Source organism: Acinonyx jubatus, chromosome X, assembly GCF_027475565.1.
Source record: "Acinonyx jubatus isolate Ajub_Pintada_27869175 chromosome X, VMU_Ajub_asm_v1.0, whole genome shotgun sequence".
Lineage (NCBI taxonomy): Eukaryota > Metazoa > Chordata > Mammalia > Carnivora > Felidae > Acinonyx > Acinonyx jubatus.
This window is the reverse complement of record NC_069389.1, coordinates 31,957,317-31,973,099: the sequence shown is the minus strand read 5'-3', so window position 1 is coordinate 31,973,099 and position 15,783 is coordinate 31,957,317. Positions and strand designations below refer to the sequence as shown.

The following is a 15,783-nucleotide window of genomic DNA, read 5'->3' as shown; positions in this document are numbered from 1 at the left end:
TTTTCAGACTCGTGTCAATTATACTCACTTCTAAACTGAGTGATCATTTTGTTCATGATATTGTCTCCAGTCAGTAAATCCACTGAGGAGATGAAAGCTAGGTAGGGGGTGATGAGCTTGAGTGGTAGGGAGCAAAGGGAAGATAATTCCTTTCAAGAGCCAAAGGTGACTGTAAAGACAATGATGATGCTAGACTTAAGACAGATGTCAAAAACAGGCTGCAGAAATAGTGGGGCCAAGCCTATTGAAGGTACTACAACATGAAGAAGCCCATTAGCCAAATGTTCAAACCACCTTAAGGTTTATAAGTATTCCTTCTAAACACAACTGATTAGACTCTCTAATTGGTCTAATAGGTTAGTTTCTTTACTTACATTATTAGCCTTCAGAGGATACCATCTGGCCAGCTTGATTCACTTGCAAATTCCTAAATTACAGCAGTACCCAGTTAGTGTCTTTCTACAAAAGATTAATCTTCAGTTTTATGTTGGACTTTTCACTAGTTTCAGTATCAGAAGCTGACCTGTTTTAAATTTTGCCCTTTTCTGATGCCTATTTTGCCTATATTTGCAAAGCTTTTCCACCTCTTTTAGAAGGATAAACCAGACTAATAAATGGGGACATTGCCACACTTTTTCTTATCCACATTCCAAATAATGTCGTTCAATTACATATAATTTCAGTATTCTGCATTTCTTTTATTATCCCATTAACTTTACACAATATGAATTATCTTCTAACAGCATTTATTAACATCTACATGTAAGTGCATTTATTAGGCACTTAATACATACCCAGAAACCCTAGGTTTTGGGGTAGCACAGAAGACTGAGGTTCTAGTTCCAAGAGAGAAATAAGACCAGTGGTATTAGTTTAACAGAAAAGAGGGCGATTAATTCATTCTGGGAGAGTTTGCAAATTTTTCCAAGAAAAATTTGGGCTGAGTCTGAAAGGATGAACAAGGGTTCATTAAGCACTGGAAAAGGAAAAGGTATCCGTAACACCTCCCTCCCCAAAATTGGTAATGTTCATGGAATTTAACTTAAAATAACAGGAAAAGAAAGAGTAAAATGACAACACATGAAGAAATCCTGTTCACTTTGGGGGTGGGGGTGCCTTTAAACACTTTAGATCTGAAAGTTAAATGTTTATAAAACAGGATTCACAATCAAGGGAAAGGGGTGGAGGAGGAAGAAGTTGTTTGTTTTGTTGTATTAAGTTAAACAGATGAGTAAAAAAATCAACATTTATGCTTGAAAACACACATACTACTTTTCATAAAGACTCTAATTTTGCAAATGAAAGCCCTGGAACCTTATCCAATATTACAGTATTTGCCCTAGTGTTTTATATTCTCAATATCATTTGTAAGGGTTCTAAAGTGAGTCTATCCAAGAACTTGGCAACACCTCCACACACACACATCCAATAATTCCCTCTTGATTGAAACAATCAACAGCACCCTAATCTCCTCACTTCCCCTGACTTGCACACCTTCACATCCTTCAAAGTCTGGCTTTATTTATACTATGACTACCAGAAGGCATTAATTTAGCTCTAAGTTTTGACACTCCACCTCTTCACCCTTTCGTTCAATTATTTCCTCTTCGATTTCATTAGTTTCGTTTTTCCCCTCTGAAGGGACACTTAGAAAATACATCAACAGCACAGTTACAAAACCAACGGCTGCAGCCAGAGTCCGAACACACACTGATTTCCAATCATATCCCTCTTGAGGCTGTTCTTACCACTGATCAAAATCAGCGGACCAGGAAGAAGGAAAAAGCTGAGGCAGGAAGGTTGTTCCCTTCCTTCCACTCCCTCCACACCGGCCCCCGCCCCCGTCCCCCAGGACCACACCGCGACCTCGTACGCGCCCCCCTCCCACCGACCCGCCCCCGCTGTCACCCGCCACTGCCTAGAAAACAGTCATAGCCTTTGTTAAAAAGTCCATGAGCACAATGTACCAGAAGACGGACACATTCCCGGAGGCGGGGTGAAGGAAAGTCACACGAACGCCACGCCCTCCTTGGCACTAGCCAGGGGCGAGAGCCTACCTTCCCCAAATCCTCTTCCCCCAAACCAGGAACGTTCCTGGCAACTCCGCACTCTGAGAGGCGGGGCGGGGGAAGGGATGAGCCCGGGACGCCGCTCAGGGGCACCCAGAAGGGGATACTGAACTTGAAGCTGGGACACCCTCCAGCGCCCTTGGCGAGCCTCCCGGTCCTGCCAAGCCTGAGTAAGGACTTCACTCTCTAGAGCCCTTCCCTCCTATTTATCTCCTCACACAAACCCTCACTCACTCCCGCCACCACGTACTCCGCTCCCCACGCGGCCGGAGCCGGACACTCTTAGGCAGCGCGGCCAACTCCCCCTGCCTCACGTCCGGCCAATTTCTCTTCCCGGGACCGACGATTCCCCGGGCACTCACCCGCACACTCCCCGAACCTTGCCGGGATGTTCGGCACGAACCTGGTTCCCCAGCCACAATCCCGGCGCCAACACCTCACTTACCGCGCGCCCCGCGCCGCTACTCTGCGCTCTGCGAGCCTCCAGCCGCGCCTGCGCGCTCCCACTGCTGCCGAACCTAGCAGGAACCAGGAGCCGAAGGGAATGGTGGTGGGAGGTGGCGGGGGCGGGGCCCGGGCCGGGTTAGGAGAGGAGAGGCGTGGCCAGGCGGGGTGGGAAACCGAGGGGCGGAGCCGCGGCTGCCTGGGTCCGGAAAACCGAGTGCTCCGGGCACTGGGCTGGAGTTTTCCACTCTTGAGGTCTGTTTATAACACAGGCAGAGAAGTTGTCGAGTCCTCTCGGTGCACCCCCACACTCATCCTCAAGAAAGCCCGTTTGGCGCGAGGCCAAGCTAGTCAGTCCCCGGGGGCCACCACGCCTCTCCCTGGAGCCACCTTGGATCCTTCCTAGCTAGCCTTTTACCCTTTTGCACGCCTATCTCCCCACATATTATCCGCCCTCCAGAGGTGAGGAATTTAGGGATATCTCATGCACAGACCTCCTGTGCAGTGTATCCTCGTTAACGTGACTCTGCTGTGTGCCAGCCCAGAATGTAGTGGGTGATTATCCAACTAGAGACAGCTGTTAAAGCTCAGCCCTTTCCCTGAGAACTGTTGCTGCTGTTTCTGCACTTTCGGTGACAATAATCCGCTTTTTCTTAAAAAGAGAGTTGAATAAGCCTACCCAAATATCTTGGGAAGAAGAACACGGGTTCTCAAATAAGACGCATCTTTGACCCTACTTTTTAGGTAGCACCTTAGAATTTGAGCCTTCTAAAAGCCTGTCTGAGAAACAGAATTTTCGGCCTGTGTTGTTGTGTGGACTTTGCCCTAATGGTTTCAGGTTTTATGGCATTTAGCATTTTAAGAAGCCTAACTTGATTATTATTCCATGCTGCATGCGTGCTTAGTTTTAAGTTCTATGCTTTTCTATTTAGAGTCTGGTCAGCTGGGGTATCTCACGTGCCTTCAGATCAGCTATTAAAACAAACACACCTGAGTGAATCCAACATGCCTTGTCCTGTGGGCCTAAAGTGATATATTCCAAATTACTTTTCCTTTCTTCTTTTTACTTTAGTTATGATAGAATTGAGAAACATTTGGCTTACTAAGAATAAAAGAATTGTCACAAGGCCACACCCCTAGTCCTGCCTAGCAACTGTTTTGACTGTGATGGCAGCATTTTTGGGGAGAGTCTGGTAATTGCCCTTAGAGATCTGAATATCCTGAAATTCTCCCCATTAACCTTTGTGGTCCTTCCATTTGTGTATTTTACAAACCAGGCCTTCTTGAACTCATTTCTATTTTGCACTTGTCAAATAAGTACAGGGGGATTGTAGTGAGGACATATTACAGGAGGGTATGTACATTGGTAAACATAAACACAGACCGTAGGATGAATAAATCTGTGAATGCCTGGAAATGGACTTTGTCCTATTCATTTCACTAATAAAATGTTTCACATACAGAAGTGCCCCCAAAAAACCACTGGGTTAATAAAGGTAATTTTTGCATTCTTAATAGATGTGTATATATGTTCACAAACTTTCATTCAATTATGGGTTTATTTTCTTATTTTGTGTCTGAGTTTGTCAGGAAATTTTGATTAAAGTGACCAAAAGTAAAATGAAGTATCTTAGGCAAAAAAGAGAAAGTTATTGTGTAACCCAAGCTGTGAAGGGGTAAGTCTATGATTGGCTTTAAGAATAAATAGAACAGGGGCACCTGGGTGGCTCAGTCGGTTAAGCGTCCAACTTCAGCTCAGGTCACGATCTCGAGGTCCGTGGGTTTGAGCCCCGCGTCGGGCTCTGGGCTCTGGGCTGATGGCTCAGAGCCTGGAGCCTGCTTCTGATTCTGTGTCTCCCTCTCTCTCTGCCCCTTCCCCGTTCATGCTCTGTCTCTGTCTGTCTCAAAAATAAATAAACGTTAAAAAAAAAAAGAATAAATAGAACAAGTAATGGGAATGCTTCAAATTCCAGGTTAGGCTCTCAACCCAGCCTCTCTGGACAGGGTCATTCCTTTGGAACCTCTGAAAGTCATGTTCTGCAGGCTTAGAACCGTGGTCTCTGATAAACTGTGGGCTCACACCTGTCACGTTGTTACCAGACAGAATGGGCCTCTCTTCCCTCAGTTCCAATTTTTAGAACACCAGATAAGGAGCATGATTGGGTAAGATGAAGGAAAATAACCATTCTCGGAGAAAAAGTATATCTATGACATAATAATGACACCCCCAGGGGTGCCTGGGTGGCTCAGTCGGATGAGCATCCCACTCTTGATTTCAGTTCAGGTCATGATCTCACAGTTTGTGAGCATCAGGTTCTGCACTGATCATGTGGCCTGCTTGAGATTCTCTCTGTCTCTCTCTGCCCCTCCTCACTTGCTCTTGCTCTAAATAAATAAATAAATAAATAAATAAATAAATAAATAAATAAATAAATAAACAAACAAATCAATCTTAAAAAAAGAAAAAAGAATGGCACCCCCAGTAGAACCACAGTTGGAGGACAAAATAAAAACAAAGTGTGGGGGGAAGATGCTATTTCTGGAACAAGAGAAAAGTTGCTGGACAGATTTTTTTTTAAAGTTCAGCATGGAACAACTGCATAAGAAATACTGCCTTGGAGTTATCTTTTACCTCTCTCTCTTATTCAAGTATTAACCATTCTTAATAATAGTTTTCTGTGGCTGCTGTAAAAAAATAACCACAAACTTTAGTGGCTTAGCACAACACAAATTTATTATAGCTCCAGAGGTCAGAAGTCTGAAAAGGGTCACACGGAGCTAAAATCAAGGTGTCAGCAGAGTTGAATTCCTTTATGGAATTTGTGGTTCTAGGGAGAATCCTTCTTGACTTCTCCACATTTTAGAGGCAACTTCCTTGGTTTATGGCCCCCTTCCATCTTCAAAGACAGCACTGACATTACTCTGATACACTGACAATTCTGCCTACCTCTTCCACATTTAAGGTCCCTTATGATTATATTGGGCCTGTCAGATAATCTCAAATAATCTTACTTTAAGTTGATTAGCAACCTTAATTCCATCTGTACCTTTAATTCCCCTTTGCCATGTAACATAAGACCGCCTAGATCCTCAATGGTGGTCTGCCTCCTAGTTATAATCGCATTCTTACCCGTGGCTTCTGTGAGGTACCACTGCATTCTCATAAGAATGTCTTATTTAACTGAAGCTAGTTCAAATTATTTTCTCTTGCATAAACCCCAGAATGTTCTAAGTAATACATGATGTGAGCTTAATTTTCATCCAGTTACTGTTTTATGATACGCCTCTTGTGTAAGAAATAAGGCAAGTTTAGGAACCAAATGGTCAGAGTTGGTATTCCAGCTCTACTTCACTAGCACTGCATCTCCTGGTTATCCCATATTCTTCAACCACTCCTTCCTCTTAATATTTACTCAAAGGCCCAGAGGGGCCTCACAAGTTACCACAGCCTAATCCTCATTCAATACTTCAGTCTCCCTAAGACACACCAATTGGGTATAGAGCTAGTTCTCGGCTTAACTGATATCAAATAAATCTTAATGACTTGCCAATCAAATCTCTAGCCCTCAGCCTTCTCCTCATCTTCAGATCTATAGTTACAGCTGATGAATGGATAATTCCTCCTCAATTTATAAGACACAAAACTCAATTTTTCTTCTGCCTTTCCTTCTGCATTTTCTTTCCTTCTTAATGAAACCACCATGCATCCCATCACATACATTAGAAATAGTAAAGTCACCCATGATCCCTTATTTTTTAAATATTTATTGATTTTGTGAGAGAGAGAGAGAAAGAGAGAGAATCCCAATGCAGGGCTCCATCTCACAAACTGTGAGACCATGACCTGAGCCGAAATACAGAGCCAGTCGCTCAGCTGACTGAGCCATCCAAGCACCCCACCCATGATCCCTTCTTTTCTATCCTCAGTTGTTGATTCACTCTACCTTGTATATGTCTCACATCTTAATCCCTCTGTCCTGCCTGATTCATCATTAATCGCCTGACCTACAACATGGTCTCCCAACTAGTTTCCCTGTCTTTAGTTTCTTCCAAATCCAATCCACCCTTCTGAATTCCACAAGATAGCTTTACAAAAACAAATATAATTAAGCCACTGTATTTCTTAAAAACATTTCATGACTCCTACCCACTTTAACATAAAAGGTAAGCTCCCCAAGCACAAATTTTCTAATTGTTTGGCTCTAGCGCATATTTGCAAACTCACACCCCAAGCCATCATATACATGATAAGCTACTCTCTATATTTACCTTATACTCTCATGCTGGTAGGACTTTTCTATTCTCTCTGTATGGCAGACACATTTTTAAAGATCCAGCTCAAAATACAGCCAATATGTAAAGTCTTCCTAGTGCCACAGTATGCAAAGTAAATTAGTTATTTCCACTCACCTTGCTATCACAGTACTTGCATCCCCCTTATTCTTAACGCTTATGTCTTAACTCATTTATGCCTGAATCTCCCTCTTTACTGAGAACTCTTTGAGAGGAGGGGCAGTACAGCTCTGACATTAATCACAAAGCCTGACACATACAAGATTAGAAAAACATTCTTGTAGAAAAAAGGAGAAGAAATATAGGGAAGGAAGGAGATTCCATGCTGTTTTCTGTTTATGACTTGCCCAACTTTTTAAAAATCCCATATGTTAAGTCATTTCATTTATTAGTGCTCCAATTTCCAATTCAATAGTTTATCTCCAACACCTGTTTCAAGAATTGGCTCAAGAAGCAACTGGGTGGCTCAGTAGGTTGAGTGTCCAACTTTGGCTCAGGTCATGATCTCGTGGTTTGTGAGTTCGAGCCCCATATTGGGCTCTGGGCTTGGAGCCTGGAGCCTGCTTCAGATTCTGTGTCTCCCTCCCTCTCTGTCCCTCCCCTGCTGGCTCACTCACTCTCTCTCTCTCTCTCTCAAAAATAAACATTAAGAAAAAAGAATTGGCTCAAACACTGATGTCTACAGAGCGGAGGGATGCTCACTCTGAATGAATCCCTACTCTGACAAATCCTTTTCTTTTATTATTATTATTATTATTATTATTATTAATTTATATCCAAGTTAGTTAACATATAGTGTAATAATGATTTCAGGAATAGAATTTAGTGATTCATCACTTACATATAATAGCCAGTGCTTATCCCAACAAGTGCCCTCCTTTATGCCCATAACCCATTTAGCCCATCTCCCCCCACCCAAAACCACTCCAGCAACCCCCAGTTTGTTCTCTGTATTTCAAGAGGCTTTTATGGTTTGTCTCCCTCCCTGTCTTTATATTATTTTTGCTTCCCTTCGTTTATATTCATCTGTTTTGTATCTTAAATACCACATATGAGTGAAATCATATGATATTTGTCTTTCTCTGACTTATTTCTCTTAGTATAATACACTCTAGTTCCATCCACATTGATGCAAATGGCAAGATTTCATTCTTTTTGATCACCAAGTAATATTCCATTGTATATATGTACCAAACTTCTTTATCCATTCATCTGTTGATGGACATTTGGGCTCTTATCAAACGTTGGCTATTGTCAATAGCACTGCTATAAATATTGGGGAATATGTGCCCCTTCGAAATAGCACCCCTGTATCCTTTGGATAAATACCTAGTAGGGCAATTGCTGGGTCATAGGGTAGTTCTATTTTTAATTTTTTGAGAAACCTCCATACTGTTTTCCAGAGTGGCTACACCAGTTTGCATTCCCCCCAGCAGTGCAAAAGGGTCCCTCTTTCTCCGCATCCTCGCCCACATCTGTTGTTGACTGAGTTGTTAATTTTAGCCATTCTGACAGGTGTGAGGTGGTATCTCATAGTGGTTTTGATTTGTATTTCCCTCATGAGTGATGCTGAACATTTTTTTCATGTGTCTTTTAGCCATCTGTATGTCTTCTTTTGAAAAGTGTCTACTCATGTCTTTTGCCCATTTCTTCACTGGGTTGTTGTTTTTTGGGTGTTGAGTTTGATAAGTTCTTTATAGATTTTGGATACTAATGCTTTATCTGATATGTCATTTCCAAATATCTTCTCCCGTTCCACGGGTTGCCTTTTAGTTTTGCTGATTGTTTCCTTCGCTGTGCAGAAGCTTTTTATTTTGATGAGGTCCCAATAGTTCATTTTTGTTTTTGTTTCCCTTGTCTCTGGACACATGTCAAGTAAGAAGTTGCTGTGACCGAGGTCAAAGAGGTTTTGCCTGTTTTCTCCTCTAGGATTTTGATGGCTTCTTGTCTTACGTTTAGGTCATTCATCCATTTTGAGTTTATTTTGGGGTATGGTGTAAGATAGTGGTCCAGGTTCATTCTTGTGCATGTCTCTGTCCAATTTTCCCAGCACCATTTGCTGAAGACACTATCTTTTTTCCATTGGATATCCTTTCCTGCTTTGTCAAACATTAGTTGGCCATATGTTTGTGGGTCCATTTCTGGGTTCTCTATTCTATTCCATTGCGTATATGTCTGTTTTTATGCCAGTACCACACTGTCTGGATGATTACAGTTTTGTAATACAGCTTGAAGTCTGGAATTGTGATGCCTCCAGCTTTGGTTTCTTTTTCAGAATAGCTTTGGCTATTCAGGGTCTTTTCTGATTCAATACAAATTTTAGGATTGTTTGTACTAGCTCTGTGAAGAATGCTGGTGTTATTTTGACAGGGATTGCATTGAATACATAGATTGCTTTGGGTAGTATCAACATTTTAACAATATTTGTTCTTCCAATCCATGAGCATGGAATGTTTTTCCGTTTTTTTGTGTGTCTTCTTCGATTTCTTTCATAAACTTTCTATAGTTTTCAGTGTATGGATTTTTCACCTCTTTGGTTAGGTTTATTACTAGGTATTTTATGGTTTTTGGTGCAATTGCAAATGGGATTGATTCCTTGATTTCTCTTTCTGCTGCTTCATTACTGGTATATAGAAATGAAACCAATTTCTATACATTTATTTTATGTCTTGCGACTTTGCTGAATTCATGGATCCGTTCTAGCAGTTTTTTTGGTGTAATCGTTTGGGTCTTCCACATAGGGTATCACGTCATCTGCAAAGAGTGAAAGTTTGACTTTCTCCTTGGTGATTTGAATGCCTTTTATTTCTTTGTGTTGTCTAATTGCTAAGGCTAGCACTTCCAACACTATGTTGAATAACAGTGGTGAGAGTGGACATCCTTGTTGTGTTCCTGACCTTAGGGAGAAAGCTCTCAGTATTTCCCCACTGAGGATGATATTAGCATTGGGTCTTTCATATATGGCTTTTAAGATCTTGAGGTATGATCCTTCTTACTTTCTTGAAGGTTTTTTTTATCAAGAAATGATGTTGTATTTTGTCAAATGCTTTCTCTGCATCTATTCAGAGGATCATGTGGTTCTTATCCTTTCTTTTATTAGCGTGACATATCACATTGATTGATTTGCAGATATTGAACCAGCCCTGCATCCCAGTAATAAATCCCACTTGACCATGGTGAATAATTCTTGTAATGTATTGTTGGGTCTGGTTGGCTAGTATCTTCTTGAGAATTTTTGCATCCATATTCATCAGGGAAATTGGTCTGTAGTTCTCCTTTTTAGTGGGGTCTTTGTCTGGTTTTGGAATCAAGGCAATGCTAGCTTCATGGAATGAGTTTGGAAGTTTTCCTTCCATTTCTATTTTTTGGAAGAGCTTCAGAAAAATAGATGTTAACTCTTCCTTAAATGTTTGGTAGAATTCCCCTGGAAAGCCATCCAGCCCTGGACTCTTGTTTGTTGGGAGATTTTTGATTACTGAATCAATTTCTTTAGTGGTTATGGGTCTGTTAAAATTTTCTATTTCTTCTTGTTACAGTTGGTAGTTTCTATGTTTCTAGGAACTTGTCTATTTCTTCTGGATTGCCCAATTTATTGGCATATAATTGCTCATAAAATTCTCTTATTATTGTTTCTATTTCTGCAGTTTTGGTTGTGATCTCTATATACTCTTTCATTAGTGATTTTATTTGGGTCCTTTCTTTTTTCTTTTTGATCAGTCTGGCTAGGGGTATCAATTTTGTTAATTCTTTTAAAGAACTAGCTTCTGGTGTTATTGATCTGTTCTACTGTTTTTTTTTTTTTTTTTTTTTTGTTTTTTTTTTTTTTTGGTAAGCATTGATTTCTGCTCTAATCTTTATTATTTCCTGTCTTCTGCTGGTTTTGGGCTTTCTTTGCTGTTCTTTTTCCAGCTCTTTAAGGTATAAGGTTACGTTTTGTATTTGAGACCTTTCTTCCTTCTTTAGGAATGCCTGGATTGCTATACACTTCCCTCTTAGGACCACCTTTGCTGAATCCCAGAGGTTTTGGGCTGCAGTATTTTCATTTTCATTGGCTTCCATGTACTTTTAAATTTCCTCTTCAGTTTCTTGTTTAACCCATTCATTATTTCGTAGGATGTTCTTTAATCTCCAAGTATTCATGGTCTTTCCAAATTTTTTCTTGTGGGTGATTTCAAGTTTCAGAGAGCTGTGGTCTGAAAATATGCAAGGTATGATCTTGATCTTTCTGTACTTGTTTAGGGCTGATTTGTGTCCCATTATGTGATCTATTCTGGAGAATGTTTCATGTGCACTCAAGAAGAATGTGTATTCTGCTGCTTTAGGATGAAATTTTCTGAATATATCTGTTAAGTCCATCCAGTCCAGTGTGTCATTCAAAGCCATTGTTTCAGTTGACTGGGCATCCAACTTCGGCTCAGGTCATGATCTCAAAGTTTGTGAGTTTGAGCCTCACGTTGGGCTCTGTGCTGACAGCTCAGAGCCTGGAGCCTGCTTCGGATTCTGTGTCTCCCTCTCTCTCTGCCCCTCCCCCACTCATGCTCTGTCTCACAAAAATAAACATTAATTTTTTTTTAAAAGCCATTGTTTCCTTGTTGATTTTTTGCTTAGATGATCTATCCGCTGCTGCAAGTAGAGTGTTGAGGTCCCCTACTATTATGGTATTGTTGTTAATGGGTTTCTGTATGTTTGTGATTAATTGATTTATCTATTTGGGTTCTTCCACATAGGGGCATAAATATTTACAATTGCTAGATCTTCTTGATGGATAGACCCCTTAATTATGATATAATACCCTTATTCATCTCTTGTTACAGTCTTTATTTTAAAATCTAGTTTTTCTAATATAACTATGGCTATACCAGCTTTCTTTTGGTGACCATTAGCATGATAGATGGTTCTCCATCCCCTTACTTTCAATCTGTAAGTTGTCTTTAGGTCTAAAATGGGTCTTTTGTAAGCAGCATATAGGTGGGTCTTGTTTTCTTAGCCATTCTGATACCCTATGTCTTTTGATTGGAGCATTTAGTCCATTGACATTTAGACTAATGAAAGATATGAATTTAGTGCCATTGTGTTGCCTGTAGAGTTGGAGTTTCTGGGGGTGTTATCTGGTCCTTTCTAGTCTTGGTTGCTTTTGGTCTATTTTGTTTTGTTTCATCTTTTTTCCAAAGAGTCTCCATGAAATTTCTTCTAGGGCTGGTTTAGTGGTCATGAACTCCTTTAGTTTTTGTTTGTCTGGGAAACTCTTTATCTCCCCTATTTTGAATGACAGCCTTGCTGGATAAAGAATTCTTGGCTGCATATTTTTCCAATGTAGCACATTGAATATATCCTGCTACTCCTTTCTGGCCTGCCAAGATTCTGTGGATAGGTCTGCTGCGAACCTGATCTGTCTTCCCTTATAGGTTAGGGACTTTTTGTTCCCCTTGCTGCTTTCATAATTCTTTCCTTGTCTGTATCTTGTGAAGTTGACTATGATATGCCTTGTTTATGGTCGGTTTTTGTTAAATCTAATGGGAGTTCTCTGTGTTTCTTGGATTTTGATGTCTGTGTTCTTCCCCAGATTAGGAAAGTTTTGCACTGTAATTTGATAAAATAGTGAAAAATGGGAAATAAAAGAAAGAAAAGAAACAAAGTACAAAAAAATTTAAAAATTAAAAAGTGCATATATTAAAATAGAATAAAATGAAATAAAGAATGTGAAATAGAATAAAAATTTTACAAAAAATTAGTAACATAGTAAAATTTTTTTCAATTAAAAAAAACAAAAGAAAAATAAATGTTTCTCTTTCTGTACCCAAGAAAAAGAAAGTAGGGGGGAAAAAAGAAAAAAAAAACATTTAAACAAAGACAGAAGCAAAAATAAAGCATAACAAAAAAAATCTAATAGATGAACCAGTGAAAAGAGTGAAACCCGAATGAAGTTACACACAGTTTCTCCTAGAACTCAAACTATGAAGCCCTCTATAGTCTGTACACTAAGCTGGCAGAGAGGCTTGTGCTAGTTGGCTAGGGGATATGCTTGGAGGGCACAGTTGGGCGGGGCGTGGTTTACTAGCTCCGTTTTCCACTAGGTGGCCCTGGTTAGCTTACCGGGGTGGATCCAGTGTGGTGCACATGTGTGGGCACATGTATGCTTGTGTGAGGAAGAGGTGGAAATGGCTCACCCAGCTTTCTAGTCCCTGGCACAGGAACTTTGTGCTCTCACCGACCTGCAGTCAAGCACCCCTTCTTTGTCTCAGGCCTCTGTTCACTCCACTTCACCACTGTCCATGTCCAAGCAGTCAACCTGCCAGGTGGCACCTCCCTCCAGGGTTTTATCTCAGATGGGGCTGTGTTTCAAAATCCCTCACTTCAGAGACCCCTGCAGCTTGGACCCACCCCGACTCTCTTGGGGAGGGTCTTGCTGACCAATGGCTGGGTGCTGACCTGCACCAGAAAATGTTTGTGCAATCACACAGTGGCAGAGATTATGGCAAATCACAACACACAACCAGCACTAGGTTTCAGCATACTCTGATGTCTTTGTCCCAATACCAGCAAACATGGTTGCTCTCTGGGGTCCGCTAGGACCTTTGCCTATGGGGGGTTGCTGTATGGCTTCTACCAAATGCTCTCCAATCAGAGGAACTGCTCCCCGTTTGGCACACAGACCCCTCAGACCTCGCTGCCTGCTCTTGGGGATTCACCCTGTTTCTTCACCAGAGCACTACCAGGCACTGAGCTCTGTAACCTCAGACTCTGTGCTCCACCATTTATAGAGTCCTGTAGTATTGAGACCCTCTCCTTTCTCTGTGTCAATGGTTTTGGGGAACTGATTTCTTGTTCAGTTCCTTGTATTTTCACTCTCTTTCTCTCCAGCTACTTTCAGGAGAATGTTTTTCCTGTATTCTCCAGGTGCACAGCACTCTGTCCCTCTTTATTTATCCTCTCTCTGCAAAAACAGCTCCCTACCCTCTGTGTCTTTTCTCTCCCACAATTCACCTCTCCATACCACACACCTGCCAAGTTCTGTGGCTCAAGTTATATGGATTGTTGTGTTAATCCTCAGATCAGTCTCCTAGGTGTGCAAAATGGTTTGGTGCTGATCTAGCTGCATTTCAGGGAAGAGACAAGCTGAGAACTTCTAAGCTGCTCCACCATCTTGCTTAACCAATCCTTTTCTTTAGAACTTTTCATTGCATTGCTGGTGTGCTGAGGTATCTCAGTCGGTTAAGCATCTGACTTCAGCTTGGGTCATGATCTTGTAGTTCATGAGTTTGAGCCCTGCATTGGGCTCTCTGCTGTCAGCACAGAGCTTGCTTCAGGTTCTCTGTTCCGCTTTCTCTCTGTCCGTCCCCAGCTTGTGCTCTATCTCTCTCTCTCAAAAATTAAATAAACATTAAAAAAAATTTTTAATGTTTATTTAATTTTTGAGAGAGAGAGAGAAATAAAGTGTGAGCAGGTGAGGGCAAAGGGAGAGAGAGAGGGAGATACAGACTCTGAAGCAGGCTCCAGGCTCTGAGCTGTCATCAGAGAGCCTGATGCTGGGCTTGAACTCACAAACCGTGAGATCATGACCTGAGTCGAAGTCAGAGGCTTGACTGTGCCACCCAGGCACCCCACTAAACATTTTTTAAAAAAGAATTTTTCATCACTTTTGTGCTTAATTCACACAAGTGATATAATTTTAGTTTTACCTGTATTTGACATATTGTTCCATGTGTTTATATTTTTAACTCCTAAGTGGTTTGATAAATTACAAGAAAGGGTTTATTTTTTGTATTTCTTTTGTATCTTCTTGAAAATTTTTGATAAACATTCAGGTAGCATGATTGATCATATGATAGGCCATACAACCGGTGTCAATAAACTTAAAAGAATTGAAATCATGCAGAGTATGTCTTCTGACTACAATGAAATTAAATTAGCAATGAATACAATATGATAGCTAGACAAAAATCACATACAGTTTACCCTTGAACAACACAGAGGATTGGGGCACCAACCTCCACCCCTTGCTATACAGTTGAAAATCCACACATAACTTTTAACTCCCCCCAAATTTAAACCACTAATAGCCTACTGTTGACTGGTGACCTCACCAATAACATAAATGGTCGATGAACACATATTTTGCATGTTATATGTATTGTATATGGTATTCTTACAATAAAGCAAGCTGAAGGAAATAAAATGCCATTAAGATGATCATAAGAAAGGGAAAGTACACTTAAAGTACTGTCCTTTATCAAAACAAATTTGCAGAGCACCTGGCTAGTTCAGTCGTTAGAGCATATGACTCTTGATCTTGGGGCTGTGAATTCAAGCCCCACATTGGGTGTAGAGATTACTCAAAAAAATAAAATCTGGGGCACCAGGATGGCTCACTTGGTTGAGCAACCAACTTCAGCTCAGATCATGATCTCATGGTTCATGAGTTCAAGCCCTGTATCAGGCTCACTGCTGCAGAGCCCTCTTCGGATCCTCTGCCCCCCTTTCTCTCTGCCCCTCCCCCCCCAAAAATAAATAAAACATTTTTAAAAATCTAAGGAAAAAAAGTATGTGCCTTAAAAAAATTGCATCTAAGTGGACCCATGCACTTCAAACCCATGTTGTTCAAGGATCAACTATATTTGGAAATTAAATAATGTAAAAATCAGTTGTTTTATATGTTAGCACACAATTAGAAAATACAATTTAAAACCCATTTGATTTACAATAACATAAGAAACTATTAAATAGGAAAAAAATTAACAAAAGATAGGTAAGACCTCTTTATTATAAAGTACCAAATACTGCTGAGAGAAATTCAGCAAGACCTAACTAAATTGAAAGATATACCATGTTCATGGATTGGAAAACTCAATAATGTTAAGATATATTTCTCCCAATTTTGATTTTAGAGTCAACACACTCCCAGTCATAATCCCAGCAGACTTAACAAAAAATAGCCAAACTGATTATGTATATAGGAAATTATGTATATAGGAAATTA

The 15,783-nt window shown here is 40.6% G+C and overlaps 1 protein-coding gene across 3 annotated transcripts in view; it reads right to left on the bottom strand.

Moving 5' to 3' along the window:
- The window catches only part of PRRG1 (proline rich and Gla domain 1), a 306,130-nt gene that overhangs the window by 130,265 nt on the left and 160,082 nt on the right, over positions 1-15,783 (bottom strand). The window contains exon 1 of one of the 3 annotated variants that reach the window (XM_027054180.2): positions 2,515-2,645. The exons of 1 other annotated variant lie outside the window; for it this stretch is intronic. The gene's annotated coding sequence lies outside the window, so the exon portion shown is untranslated. Of the gene's footprint in view, positions 1-2,431; positions 2,646-15,783 lie in introns of those variants that run through there. One more of the 3 variants, XM_027054181.2, reaches the window with a different exon arrangement.